Source organism: Triticum aestivum, chromosome 2A (genome assembly GCF_018294505.1).
Source record: "Triticum aestivum cultivar Chinese Spring chromosome 2A, IWGSC CS RefSeq v2.1, whole genome shotgun sequence".
NCBI classification, from domain to species: Eukaryota; Viridiplantae; Streptophyta; class Magnoliopsida; order Poales; family Poaceae; genus Triticum; species Triticum aestivum.
In genome coordinates, this window is record NC_057797.1 from 114680302 (window position 1) to 114695734 (window position 15433).

Sequence of the window (15433 nt, forward strand, 5' to 3'; positions counted from 1 at the left end):
ACAGCAAGTAGCCATCTAAATGCATCAAGATAATTATGCTGCCGCACTCAAACAAGACAACAAAGTAAATGGCAGGGATCCAATAATGATGCTTGACAAAAGATGAACACTGAGCTACGGCCAATTCATCCGTTAACAGGTTCAAACAAGCATGGCAAAAGTGCAAATGATAACAGGTTTCAGACTTAGTGAAATTAACACAAGTCTGGAATTTCAGATCAGGTAGCACACTTTGGAGCATGACAACTATATGCTACAGGAACTTAACATGGCAAATCAAGGCATGACATGAAGCTACTCAAAGCACTTAACAAAAGTCCCTTAGTGACCTTGAGCCAAAAGGGATCAGAAAATACATTGCAAGCATGTGAACATGGCAAAAACATGAACATATTACAGACTTAGAGAAATTCCAGGACATGACAAAAACAGATTCAACATGGCATCTTTACAAGGTTGATTAACTCACTACAAGGCATGTCATGGCATGGAACAAGTTCTAGCATGAAGTATACATGAAAATGAAGCTAACCAGGTGCTTAACCACCTCATAGCAACATTGCATGAATAACCACCTAGAAGACAAAACGACAACATGATGGAAAAAGACAGGTTCATGAACTTGCTCAAATGCAGAAACTAAGGCCACCACTGGATTCATTGGATTTTTCTATCCCAAAAACATATATAATATGTTGGGGTTGCTGTAGAAAAATCAACACAAATGCAATAAGTTGAAAACTGCCTAAAAAGGAAATAGACAGAAAAGGAAAATGCCCAAAATGGAAACGTCCCGATTTGGACTTACCAGATAAGGAAAAAGGCCCGAATTGGAAGGCCCAAAATGGCAAGCTGCCCAAATGGGTGTAAAACAGGGGGTGTGTAGATGACAGATGGGTCCGTGGGTCCCACTTGTCATGTGAGAGAAAGTTGTGCGAGTGTGCGGCTGGTCGGTGGGCCTGGCGAGAAGTGAGGCTGGCATGTGGGTCCGTCTTGAGGCCCACAAGGCGGTGACGTAAGCAAGCGGGAGCAGGGGAACACAGAGGAGGGGGTCGGCGGCGACCGAGCATGGCAGGGGCTCGCCGGAGTTGCTCCGGTGGCCCTACGAGTCGGCGGAAGGGCACGATAGGATCGCGGAAGGATCCCGCGCTCGCTCTTGGAACGCACGACGCCCAACAGCGACGGAAATGCTACCGGCAATGATGTCCAGAGCGGGCGGCGATCAACTCGAACACGACGAACCGTGGGTTAAACTAGCGACAACGCACACGGTTCTACCCTACGTGACACAGAGACGCCAACGGACACGCGCAAAGATGCTAAGGAGGTCGGAGCACTCATCGGAGACGAGGTCCGACGGCGGCGAGATCGGGCGCCCGTGGTGGATGCGGTTAGAGCATGCAAATGAGGGGGGAAACGGGGGCAGGGAGCAGCGCGTGCTCACCACAAGCATGGTGGTGCGCTTGGCTTGGCGGAAGGTGGACGAAGACGGCGATGGCGACGGTCGAACACGTTCAGCAGCCGGAAATGAAGACGAGTAAGAAGAGGTCGCTGCAGGGGCTCCGGCTCCACGTAGTCGACGACGGGGAAGAAGAAGGACACGCTAGGCGGGGTAGAGGTCGACGGAGAGCACGCCGGCAACGAGGACGCGTTCCCTGATGCGTTCGGGACGGCGATGGCGCGATCGATCTGGTGGCTAAACCAACCAAGAAACAGCGACGGAGGACGAGGGAAACCCTAGGCAAAGCAGGGGAAGAGGAATTGGGGATTAAAAGGGGCTAGGGTGAGCGGCGCGAGCTCACGCGCTCTCGTGCTCGCGGTCCCCATGGCGACGGCGAGACGAGAAGGAAAAGGTGGGTGCGGGGAGCAGGGTAGGCGCTGACGGGCGGGGCCAAACTAGCCACGTGGAGAGAGGCCAGTGGGGTGCGGGCGCGTGCTGGTGAGAAAAGGCAGAGAGAGGGGGTCCGAGCGGGCTGGCTGTTGCGCTGGGCTCACTGGCGCGGGGCTAACTAGGCCTGACTGGGAGGCTAAGGCCCAATTGGTGCTGCTGCTCTGGTGCGCTTCTTCTTTACTATTTCCTTCAGGCAGAAAAAACAAAAGACAAGCACAGGGGAGAAGGAGAGGAGTTTGAGTAGAATAAAAATATCTTGCTGATACTGAATTTGTGAAGTATTTAATAAAATTTCTTTGGTAATTTTTAAAGGTAGAAAAATATTCCAAGTTTGAATTATAATTCAAACTTGAAGCATTTTTGAACCCAACCAAAACCATTCTAAAATAGGTGAAACTTGGCAAGGGGGGTTCAAGGCATGGAGCTAGATTTATAGGGAGGAGATGAACATTTAAGGAGTAGGGTAAGATGACACTTGCAAGCCAAGAAAAGAAAGGGAAGGAGAGGAGGTGATGAGGGGGGAGAAGATGAAACTAGGAGGCCAAAGAACATGCCTCAAAAGCAAAATCTCACAACATGAAGATGCACAAGATGATGCCATGATGCAACAAGAGAACAAGAAAAGAAAAGTAAAAAAAGCATGACAAGAAAAACAAAACAAAGACAAAACCCAACCATGAATCTCATAACTTAAGTCCGGGAAAAGGCAAGAGTTGGAGTACATATTAGGTAAATTACATCCGGGGTGTTACAACACTCCACCACTACGAAAGGATCTCGTCCCGAGATCTAGGACTGGAAGAACGACGGGTACTCAGAACGGAGGTAGTCCTCGCGTTCCCAGGTGGCTTCACAGTCGGAATGGTGTGACCACTTGACTTTGAGGAATTTGATTGACTTATTGCGAGTCTTGCGTTCAGTCTCTTCAAGAATAGTAACAGGGTGCTCACGATAAGAGAGATCTTCTTGGAGATCAATGTCTTCAAAGTTGACGGTGCGGTCAGGAGTTTTGAAGCATTTGCGGAGCTGAGAGACATGGAACACGTCGTGCACGTTTGCAAAGTTTGAAGGAAGCTCAAGTTGATAGGCGAGATCGCCTCTCTTGCTGACGATTTTGAAAGGACCCACGTATCTAGGGGCAAGCTTCCCTTTGATACCGAAGCGACGAGTACCTTTCATTGGAGAGACGCGGAGGTAAACATGGTTTCCGATCTCGAAAGTCAAATCACGATGCTTACTATCATAGTAGATCTTCTGGCGCGATTGCGCTGCTTTGAGGTTATCAGAATGACTTTGCACATTTCCTCTGCCTCTGTGATCAAGTCATTTCCAAGAAGTTGACGTTCACCGGTCTCTGACCAGTTAAGAGGAGTACGGGACTTCCTGCCATAGAGAATTTCAAATGGGGCCTTGCCCGAACTTGCTTGAAAACTGTTGTTGTAGGAGAACTCGGCATATGGAAGACAATCTTCCCACTTCATACCGAAGGAGATAACGCTAGCCCTGAGCATATCTTCGAGAATCTGATTGACACGCTCGACTTGACCGCTAGTTTGAGGATGAAAAGCTGTGCTGAAGCGGATGTTGGTTCCCATGTCCTTCTGGAAAGAATCCCAAAACTTGGAGGTAAAGATGCTGCCACGGTCTGAAGAGATCACCTGTGGAATGCCGTGCAGAGAGACAATCCGAGAGGTATAAAGCTCCGCCAATTGAGCTGCAGTGATAGACTCTTTGATAGGCACAAAGTGAGACACTTTAGTGAGTTTGTCGATGACAATGAATATAGCATCATTGCCACGCTTGGACTTTGGAAACCCAGTCACGAAGTCCATCTCAATGTGGTCAAACTTCCATTCTCGAATGGCAAGAGGTTGAAGGAGACCAGCTGGCCTTTGGTGTTCTGCCTTCACTCTTCTGCAGACATCACATTCATTCACGAACTGAGCAATCTCGTGCTTCATTCGAGTCCACCAATAAGCCTGCTTGAGGTCCTGATACATCTTCGTACTCCTAGGGTGGATGGAGAGGAGTGAATTGTGAGCCTCGTTCATAATGACTTTACGAAGGTCACCTTTAGGCACCGCAATGCGATCCTCGAAGAAGAGAGTATCCTTGTCATCAAGGCGATAGCACTTGTACTTGGGTTGACTCTTGGCAATCACAATCTTCACCTTCTTCACCATAGCATCAAGAAGTTGAGCCTCGCGAATCTGATCTTCCAAAGTAGGATACACTTGAAGGTTGGCGAGGAAACCTTGAGGAACAACTTGCAGATTGAGTTTGTGGAAAGCTTCACAAAGCTCGGGTTGGTAAGGCTTGAGAATCAGACTGTTGCAGTAAGCCTTCCTGCTCAAAGCGTCAGCAATCACATTGGCTTTGCCTGGAGTATACTCGATACTCAGATTATACCCTTGAATCATTTTGACCCAACGAGTCTGCCTGAGGTTGAGATTAGGCTGAGTGAAGATGTACTTGAGACTCCTGTGGTCAGTGAAGATGTCCACTTTTCTTCCCAATAGGAGATGTCTCCAAGTCAAAAGAGCATGCACAACTGCCGCCAACTCGAGGTCATGAGTGGGGTAGTTCTTCTTGTTGGGCTTCAACTAGCGAAAGGTATAAGCCACAACTTTCTTCTCTTGCATCAACACTTCACCAAGACCTTGGAGAGAGGCATCGCAGAAGACCTCAAACGGTTTGGATTCGTCAGGAGGAGTCAGAACTGGAGCAGTGACCAATTTCTCTTTCAAAGTGTTGAAAGCGATGTCACATTCCGGAGACCAAACTTACTTGACGAGCTTCTGGAGAAGGATGGAAAGAGGCTTCGCGATCTGTGAAAAGTTCTCAATGAACCTTCTGCAATAGCTTGCGAGACCAAGGAAGCTGCGGAGTTGCTTCATGTTCTGAGGTGGTTCCCAATTCACAATTGCAGACACATTCTCAGGATTCACCGCTATGCCCTTGGCAGAGATGATATGCCCAAGATAAAGAACCTCATCGAGCCAAAACTCGCACTTCGAAAACTTGGCGTAGAACTGATGTTCCCTGAGCTTATCGAGCACCAAACGCAAGTGCTTGGCATGATCGTCCTTGTTCTTAGAAAAAACCAAAATGTCATCGAGGTAGACCAAGACGAACTCATTTGTGTAAGGGTTGAAGATGAGTTCATCATGCGAGAGAAAGTTGGAGGAGCGTTGACGAGGCCGAAAGACACGACAGTGTATTCGTATGAACCAAATCTTGTTCCGAATGCTGTCTTGGGGATATCCTCTTCACGAATGCGAATCTGGTGATAGCCCATACGGAGATCAAGCTTGGAGAAAACTTTAGAACCTTTGAGTTGTTTGAAAAGCTCATTGATGTTGCGAAGTGGGTACTTGTTCTTTATAGTCTTCCTGTTCAATGGACGATAGTCAACACAAAGTCGATCCGTTCCATCCTTCTTCACAAAAAGAACTCCACAACCCCACGGAGAAGAACTAGGTCGGATGAGACCCAAACTCTCTTGTTTATCGAGTTGCTTCTTCAGCTCTTTCAACTCTTCCGGTCCAAGCTTGTAAGGATGTTTGCAAACAGGTTCTGTGCCAGGCTTAAGTTCGATGACAAATTCAACTTGCCGGTGCGAAGGCATTCTTGGAAGCTCTTCTAGAAAGACGTCTTGATATTCGCAAACGACTGGAATTTGAGAGATGACATCCAGTTCACCCTTCTCATTGAGAGAAAATAGACGGATGGTATCATCACGAGCGGCAAAGACAATTACATCCTCATATGAATGAGTCAATTGAATCTGCCTGGCTGCACAATCAAGCTGAGCCTTGTGCTTAGAAAGCCAATCCATTCCGAGAATAAGATCAATATCTGAGTCACCAAGAACCGTAGGAGAAGACAGAAATTTGTAGTCACCCAAGGTGATAGTAACATCTGGAACAATGGAGTTAGCATTCATGCGCCTACCGGGAGAGACAACTGCTACCGGTCTAGGCAAAACTTGCAAAGCCAACTCATGCTTAGCTGGAAACGGTCTTGAGATGAAACAATGTGATGCACTAGTGTCAAAAAGAACTTTAGCTGGAATATCGTTAACAGGAAGGTTACCCATGATGACATTTGACGAGTCCTCTGCCTAAGCTGCATTCATCAAGTTGACCTTGCTGTGCTTGGGGTTATGCTTGACCACAGCTGTACTTGCCGATCTCACAGGAGGAGGAGGAGGGAGACACCTCTGATTGAAGCATTTGTTGGCATAGTGACCCTTCTATTGGCACTTGTTGCACGTGACCTCTGAAAGCGGACGGTGATACGGAGCACTCGATCTTGGAGCTTGCGACGAAGTCTTGTTCTGAAAGCCAGGGTTGGGTGGGTGGGAAGATCTACTGCCACCTTTGCTCTTCTGTTGATACGGCTGACGGAACGGAGGAGGAGGAAGCCAATACTTCTGCTGCTTAGCCACTTGAGTAGAGGAAGAAGGAGTCACATCTCCGACTCGCTTCTTGGAAGCATCACACTTCAGTTGAGCAGCCTCTTGCTTCAATGCCATGTTGTAAAACTCATCGTACCTCCTGGGCTCAAGGAGAACAAGAGCTAGCTGGATTTCTTCTCTGAGACCACCCCTGAACTGGTATATCATGCACTTCTTGTCACAGACGTCCTGCTTAGCAAAGTGGGCGAGCTTCTGGAACGTCTTGTTGTAGTCATAGACAGACATAGAGCCTTGCTTCAGGTTGCGGAATTCCTCACGCTTGCTTTAAACCATGCTCTGAGGAATATGATGAGCTTTGAAGTCTTGACGGAATTCATCCCAGGTAATCACACGGCCTCCTCTGGAATCTTTGTACTGCTGAAACCATTCTGCAGCTTGGTCTTTGAGTTGGAAGGAAGCGAACTTGACAAAGTCCTCAGGCCTGACGTTAGTGCACTCGAAATGCTTGCACAAGTCCACGAGCCAATCATCAGCATCTGTTGCCTCAACACAATTGCTGAAAGTCTTTGGCTGGTTAGCAGGGAACTGGTTGAGTGTAGCAGAGTGATTCTGATTGTTGCCTTGGTTGCCTTGGTTGCCTTGGTTCGCTTGGTTGCGCTCTTGAAGAATTTGCATGATCAACTGCGTGTTTGCATTGGTAGGGGCCATCACAGCTTGCCATGCCTTCGGAGGTGGAGGAGGTGGTGGCGGATCAGGATTCGGAGTCGTGCGCATTGGAGAAGCCATCCTGAAGAGGTTGACATCCATTAGCACATTGACAGAAAAATATTGAAGCTGAATCAAACGGGGTGAAATTGCAACATATAGTCTTCACATCCGAACCAAATGAACGAATGCATTCCAATTGAAATGGTCACATATCCATAAATTGAGAAGCCACTTAGAATTGAGGTAGAAGAAAAACGACAACAAGGTACGGAACAAGAACGAATACTCGGTAAGGATCACCCAATCTCAAACCAAATATCCGTGGAAGAAGAACTAGAGCTACTAGAATTCCACCTATGAAACTCCCGAACCTTTCCGGTTATGCAATCAGGTGTTGGGGATACAGGGGAAGCATAATATCATACCCAAATCTAGCAGATCCTACATCCAGCTGTATCCATCCTTCAACACATAATGAAGAAACCTTCGGAAATCGTTTACCTCAACCTTCGAAAAGCATCTGTTATACGAGTTATGGCAATACTCCCGAACTCCCGCCCCAGTACTGGGTGGCGTCGAGGTTATCTCACCAACAACTGCATAAAAGATATTTTCGATGTCGGCGAACTAAACTCAGGTATTCCAGAACTGCAACGATAAAATTGTGACAACAACACCTCGGAGCTCAACTGCCCGGGACACTGCCACAACCCCTAAATGACAGGAGGCACCAAGAACAATGTTCTCATCACAAATCGATCGGAACGATTCCAAGATACCCGCGTGATCCTAAATTTTTTTTAGTGAAATTTGAGAAGAGAAGAGTCAAAACTCTATGTCAGGATGCCTTACCAGAGTGATGAAGGGACTGGGGAGTAAAAAGAATTCATAAACTCTCTGATATATAATTCCTAAATGACACAAAACATTTTTCTAGACTCTGATTACCAACTTGTAACGCCCTCGATGCGGCTATATCTCCCACGTGTCGATGCACGACTTAGAGGCATAACCGCATTGAAAGCAATGTCGCAAGTAAGGTAATCTTCACAACAACCCATGTAAAAAGATAATAAGGGGAAAGGTACATAGTTGGCTTACACTCGCCACGTCACACAAATACATGAATAACATTACAATCATCCAATACACTCATGGTCCGACTACGGTACCAAAATAAAGATCAACCCCAACAAGCGACATGGTCCCGATCGTCCCAACTGGGCATCACTATTGATCATCAGGGAAAGACACATAGTAACGGCGTGCGTCTTCGTCGAACTCCCACTTGAGCTCAAGCGCATCATTTGGAACGGAGTCATCGGTCCCTGCACCTGGTTTGGAAGTAATCTGTGAGTCATGGGGACTCAGCAATCTCGCACCCTCGCGATCAAGACTATTTAAGCTTATAGGTAAGGCAAGGTAATATGTGGAGCTGCAGCAAGCGACTAGCATATATAGTGGCTAACCTATTTGCAAAAGAGAGAGAGAAGAGAAGGCTAAGCCGAACAAGAAACTATAGAACAACCTACGGCAAACATTACTCCAACACCATGTTCACTTCCCGGACTCCGCCGAGAAGAGACCATCACGGTTACACACGCAGTTGATTCATTTTAATTAAGTTAAGGTTCATGTTATCTACAAGCGGACATTAACAAATTCCCATCTGCCCATAACTGCGGGCACGGCTTTCAAAAGTTCAAATCCCTGCAGGGGAGTCCTAACTTAGCCCATCACAAGCTCTCATGGTCAACGAAGGATATACCTTCTCCCGAGACATTCCGATCAGACTCGGTATCCCGGTTCAACAAGAGAATTTCGACAAGCTAAAACAAATCTAGCAACACCGCCCGGATGTGCCGACATCCCGATAGGAGCTGCACATATCTCGTTCTCAGGGCACACCGGATTGTCTAAGGTACGGGTAGGCCGGTCTAGAGTTGCCCCTGGTGGCCACTGGCAGCTGAGAGGTTGGACCAACACTCAGAGGAGCACTGGCCCGGGGGTTTAAATAAAGATGACCCTTGAGTCCGCGGAACCCAAGAGAAAAAGAGGCTAGGTGGCGAAAGGTAAAACCAAAGTTGGGTATTGCTGGAAGAGTTTTATTCAAGGCGAACTGTCAAGGGGTTCCCATTATTACCCAACCGCGTAAGGAACGCAAAATCCGGGAACATAACACCGATATGACGGAAACTAGGGCGGCAAGAGTGGAACAAAACACTAGGCAAAAGGCCAAGCCTTCCACCCTTTACCAAGTATATAGATGCATTAAGATAACAAGATAATATAATGATATCCCAACAAATAAACAATGTTCCATCAAGGAACGATCTCCAATCTTCACCTGCAACTAGCAACGCTATAAGAGGGGCTGAGCAAAGCGGTAACATAGCCAATCAGTGGTTTGCTAGGACATGGCGGGTTAGAGGTTTGACATAGCAATTAGGGAGGCATGATAAGCAAGTGGTAGGTATCGTAGCATAGGCATATCAAAAGAGCGAGCATCTAGCAAGCAAAGATAGAAGTGATTTCGAGGGTATGATCATCTTGCCTACAAAGTTGTCAGAGTTGACTTGGTCCTCGTAAGCACACTCAATGGGCTCCTCGTTAGCGAACTCATCTCCCGGCTCTACCCAAACAAGACAAACAAGCAAAAGGAACATAATCAAGCACGTGCAATGCTCAAGCAACATGATGCAAACATGGTATGCTATGCGGGATGCGATATGTGATGCATATGCAAGATTTGACAAGGAATGATTGAACCTGGCCTCCACATGGAAATCCAACAGTGCCACTGGAGAGGTGAGGTGATTTCGGTTGAAATCGATATAAAGAACACCGGAATCGGATGCACAGTTTGGAAATGGCAAGCAAAACAAATATGGCACCGGTCTGTGATAAATAGCAAGTAGCCATCTAAATGCATCAAGATAATTATGCTACAGCACTCAAACAAGATAACAAAATACATGGCAGGGATCCACTCATGATGCTTGACAAAAGATGAACACTGAGCTACGGCCAATTCATCCATTAACAGGTTCAAGCAAGCATGGCAAAAGTGCAAATGATAACAGGTTTCAGACTTAGTGAAATTAACACAAGTCTGGAATTTCAGATCAGGTAGCACACTTTGGAGCATGACAACTATATGCTACAGGAACTTAACATGGCAAAGCAAGGCATGACATGAAGCTACTCAAAGCACTTAAAAAAAGTCCCTTAGTGACCTTGAGCCAAAAGGGATCAGAAAATACATTTGCAAGCATGTGAACATGGCAAAAACATGAACAGATTACAGACTTAGAGAAATTCCAGGACATGACAACAACAGATTCAACATGGCATCTTTACAAGCTTTATTAACTCACTACAAGGCATGTCATGGCATGGAACAAGTTCTAGCATGAAGTATACATGAAAATGAAGCTAACCAGGTGCTTAACCACCTCATAGCAAGATTGCATGAATAACCACCTAGAAGACAAAACGGCAACACGATGGAAAAAGACAGGTTCATGAACTTGCTCAAATGCAGAAACTAAGGCCACCACTGGATTCATTGGATTTTTCTATCCCAAAAACATATATAATATGTTGGGGTTGCTGTAGAAAAATCAACACAAATGCAATAAGTTGAAAACTGCCTAAAAGGAAATAGACAGAAAAGGAAAATGCCCAAAATGGAAACGTCCCGATCTGGACTTACCAGATAAGGAAAAAGGCCCGAACTGGAAGGTCCCAAAATGGTAAGCTGACCAAATGGGTGTAAAACAGGGGGTGTGTAGATGACAGGTGGGTCCGTGGGTCCCACTTGTCATGTGAGAGAAAGTTGTGCGAGTGTGCGGCTAGTCGGTGGGCCTGGCGAGAAGTGAGGCTGGCATGTGGGTCCGGCTTGAGGCCCACAAGGCAGTGACATAAGCGAGCGGGAGCAGGGGAAAACAGAGGAGGGGGTCGGCGGCGACCGAGCATTGCGGGGGCTCGCCGGAGTAGCTCCGATGGCCCTACAGGTCGGCGGAAGGGCGCGACAGGATCACGGAAGGATCCCACGCTCGCGCTTGGAACGCACGACGCCCAACAGCGACGGAAATTCTGCCGGCGATGAGGTCCAGAGCGGGCGACGATGAACTCGAACACGACGAACCGCGGGGTTAAACTAGCGACAACACACACGGTTCTACCCTACGTGACACGGAAACACCGACGGACACGCGCAAAGATGCTAAGGAGGTCGGAGCACTCATCGGAGACGAGGTCCGACGGCGGCGAGATGGGACGCCCGCGGCGGACGCGGTTAGAGCATGCAAACAGTGGTGCGCTTGTCTTGGCGAAAGGTGGATGAAGACGGCGATGGCGACGGTCGAACACGTTCGGCGGCCGGAAACGAAGACGAGGAAGAAGAGGTCGCTGCAGGGGCTCCGGCTCTACGTAGTCGACGACGGGGAAGAAGAAGGACACGCTAGGCGGGGTAGAGGTCGACGGAGAGCACGCTGGCGACGAGGACGCACTCCCTGATGCGTTCGGGACGGCGATGGCGCGATCGATCTGGTGGCTAAACGAACCAGGAAACGGCGATGGAGGACGAGGGAAACCCTAGGCAAAGCAGGGTACGAGGAATTGGGGCTTAAAAGGGGTTGGGTGAGCGGCGCAAGCTCACGCGCTCTCATGCTCACTGTCCCCATGGCGATGGCGAGAGGAGAGGGAAAAGGTGGGTGCGGGGAGCAGGGTAGGCGCTGATGGGCGGGGCCAAACTAGCCACGTGGAGAGAGGCCAGCGGGGGTGCGGGCGCGCGCTGGTGAGAAAAGGCAGAGAGAGGGGGTCCGAGTGGGCTGGCTGGCGCACCGGGCTCACTGGCGAGGGGCTAAGTGGGCCTGACTGGGAGGCTAAGGCCCAGTTGGTGCTGCTGCTCTGGTGCGCTTCTTCTTTACTATTTCCTTCAGGCAGAAAAAACAAAAGAAAAGCACAGGGGAGAAGGAGAGGAGTTTGAGTAGAATAAAAATATCATGCTGATCCTGAATTTGTGAAGTATTTAATAAAATTGCTTTGATAATTTTTAAAGGTATTAAAATATTCCAAGTTTGAATTATAATTCAAACTTGAAGCATTTTTGAACCCAACCAAAACCATTCTAAAAGAGGTGAAACTTGGCAAGGGGGGTTCAAGGCATGGAGCTTGATTTATAGGGAGAAGATGAACATTTAAGGAGTAGGGTAAGATGACACTTGCAAGCCAAGAAAAGAAAGGGAAGGAGAGGAGGTGATGAGGGGGAAGAAGATGAAACTAGGAGGCCAAAGAACATGCCTCAAAAGCAAAAGCTCACAACATGAAGATGCACAAGATGATGCCATGATGCAACAAGAGAACAAGAAAAGAAAATAAAAAAAGCATGACAATAAAAAAAACAAAGACAAAACCCAACCATGAATCTCATAACTTAAGGCTGGGAAAAGGCAAGAGTTGGAGTACATATTAGGTAAATTACATCCGGGGTGTTACACAACCCCTATGCATAGGTTCATGGGCAGAACCCGCAATTTGATCACCGAAACATACATCAAGTGAATCACATGGTATCCCATTGTCACCACAGATACGCACGGCAAGACATACATCAAGTGTTCTCAAATCTTTAAAGACTCAATCCGATAAGATTACTTCAAAGGGGAAATTCAATTCATTAAAAGAGAGTAGAGGGGGAGGAGAAACATAAGATCCAACTATAATAGCAAAGCTCGCGATACATCAAGATCGTATCACCTCAAGAAGACGAGAGAGAGAGATCGAACACATAGCTACTGGTACATACCCTCAGCCCCGAGGGAGAACTACTCCCTCCTCGTCATGGAGAGCACCGGCATGATGAAGATGGCCACCGGAGAAGGATTGCCGCCTTCGGCAGGGTGTCGAATGGGTCTAGATTGGCTTTCGGTGGCTACAGAGGCTTCTGGAGGCGGAACTCCCGATCTATCGTCTATTCTGGAAGATTTAGGGTACGTGAGTATATATGGGTGCAGGAGGTACATCGATGGAGCTTCGGGGGCCCCAAGAGGCAGGGGGCGCGCCCTAGGGGGGCGCCCCCACCCTCATGAGCACCTCCATTGGCTCCTGGCATGGGGTCCAAGATTTTCCGGTAGCTTTCCTTCCAAAAATAACTTCTCTAGTTGATTTTGTTCTGTTTCGACTCCGTTTGATATCCCTTTTCTTCGAAACACTAAAATAGGCAAAAAAAAACAACAATTCTAGGTTGGGCCTCCGATTAATAGGTTAGTCCCAAAAATAATATAAAAGTGGATAATAAAGCCCAATATTGCCCAAAATAGTAAATAATATAGCATGGAGCAATCAAAATTTATAGATACATTGGAGACGTATCAAGCATCCCCAAGCTTAATTCCTACTCGTCCTCGAGTAGGTAAATGATAAAAACAGAATTTTTGATGCGTAGTGCTACTTGGCATAATTTCAATGTGATTCTTCTTAATTGTGGTATGAATATTCAGATCTAAAAGATTCAAGACAAAAGTTCATATTGACATAAAAATGATAATACTTCAAGCATACTAACTAAGCAATTATGTCTTCTCGAAATAAGATGGCCAAAGAAAGTTCATCCCTACAAAATCATATAGTTTAGTCATGTTTCATTTTTGTCACACAAGAATGCTCTCATCATGCACAACCCCAATGACAAGCCAAGAAATTGTTTCATACTTTAGTAATCCCAAACTCATAAACCTTCACGCAATACATGAGCGCGAGCCATGGATATAGCACTATGGGTGGAATAGAATATGATGAGGGGGTTATGTGGAGAAGACAAAAAGGAGAAAGTCCCACATCAACGAGGCTAATCAATGGGCTATGGAGATGCCCACCGATTGACGTTAATGCGAGGAGTAGGGATTGCCATGCAACGGATGCACTAGAGCTATAAATGTATGAAAGCTCAACAAATTAAACTAAGTGGGTGTGCATCCAACTTGCTTCCTCATGAAGACCTAGGGCACTTGAGGAGGCCCATTGTTGGAATATACAAGCGAAGTTCTATAATGAAAAATTCCCACTAGTAAATGAAAGTGATAACATGAGAGACTCTCTATCATGAAGATTACGGTGCTACTTTGAAGCACAAGTGTGGCAAAGGATAGTAGCATTGTCCCTTCTCTCTTTTTCTCTCATTTTTTTATTTTTTTGTGGGCCTTCTCTTTTTTATATGGCCTTTCTATTTTTTTGGGCCTTCTCTATTTTTTATGGCCTTTCTCTTTTTTTATTCCTCACTTGGGACAATGCTCTGGAAAATGATGATCATCACACTTCTATTTATTTACAACTCAATGATTACAACTCGATACTAGAACAAAGATGGATCTATATGAATGCCTCCGGCGGTGTACCGGGATAGGCAATGAACCAAGAGTGACATGTATGGAAGAATTATGAACGGTGGATTTGCCACAAATACTATGTCAACTACATGATCATGCTAAGCAATATGACAATGATGAATGTGTCATGATGAACAGAATGATGGAAAGTTGCATGGCAATATATCTCGGAATGGCTATGGAAATGCCATAATAGGTAGGTATGGTGGCTGTTTTGAGGAAGATATAAGGAGGTTTATGTGTGAAAGAGTGTATCATATCACGGGGTTTGAATGCACCGGTGAAGTTTGCACCAACTCTCAATGTAAGAAAGGGCAATGCACGCTACCGAAGAGGCTAGCAAGGATGGAAGGGTGATAGTGCGTATAATCCATGGACTCAACATTAGTCATAAGGAACTCACATACTTATTGCAAAAATCTACAAGTCATCAAAAACCTCGACACTACTCGCATGCTCCTAGGGGGATAGATTGGTAGGAAAAGACCATCGATCGTCCCCGATCGCCACTCATTAGGAGGACAATCAAATAACACCTCATGTTTCGAATTTGTTACATAATGTTTACCATACGTGCATGCTACGGGACTTGCAAACTTCAATACAAGCATTTCTCAAATTCAGAACTACTCAACTAGCACGACTTTGATATTATTACTTCCATATCTCAAAACAATCATCAAGCATCAAACTTCTCTTAGTATTCAATACTCTATATGATTTTTTTTACTAATCTTGTATACCTAGCATATTAGGATTTTGAGCAAATTACCATTCTATTTAAGACTCTCAAAATAATCTAAGTGAAGCATGAGAGTTCATCTATTTCTTCAAAATAAAACTACCACCATGGTCTAAAAGATATAAGTGAAGCACTAGAGCAAACGACAAACTACTCCGAAAGATATAAGTGAAGATCAATGAGTAGTCGAATAATTATGCAACTATGTGAATACTCTCTAATATTTAATAATTTCAGATCTTGGTATTCTATTCAAACAGCAAGCAACGCAAAATAAAATG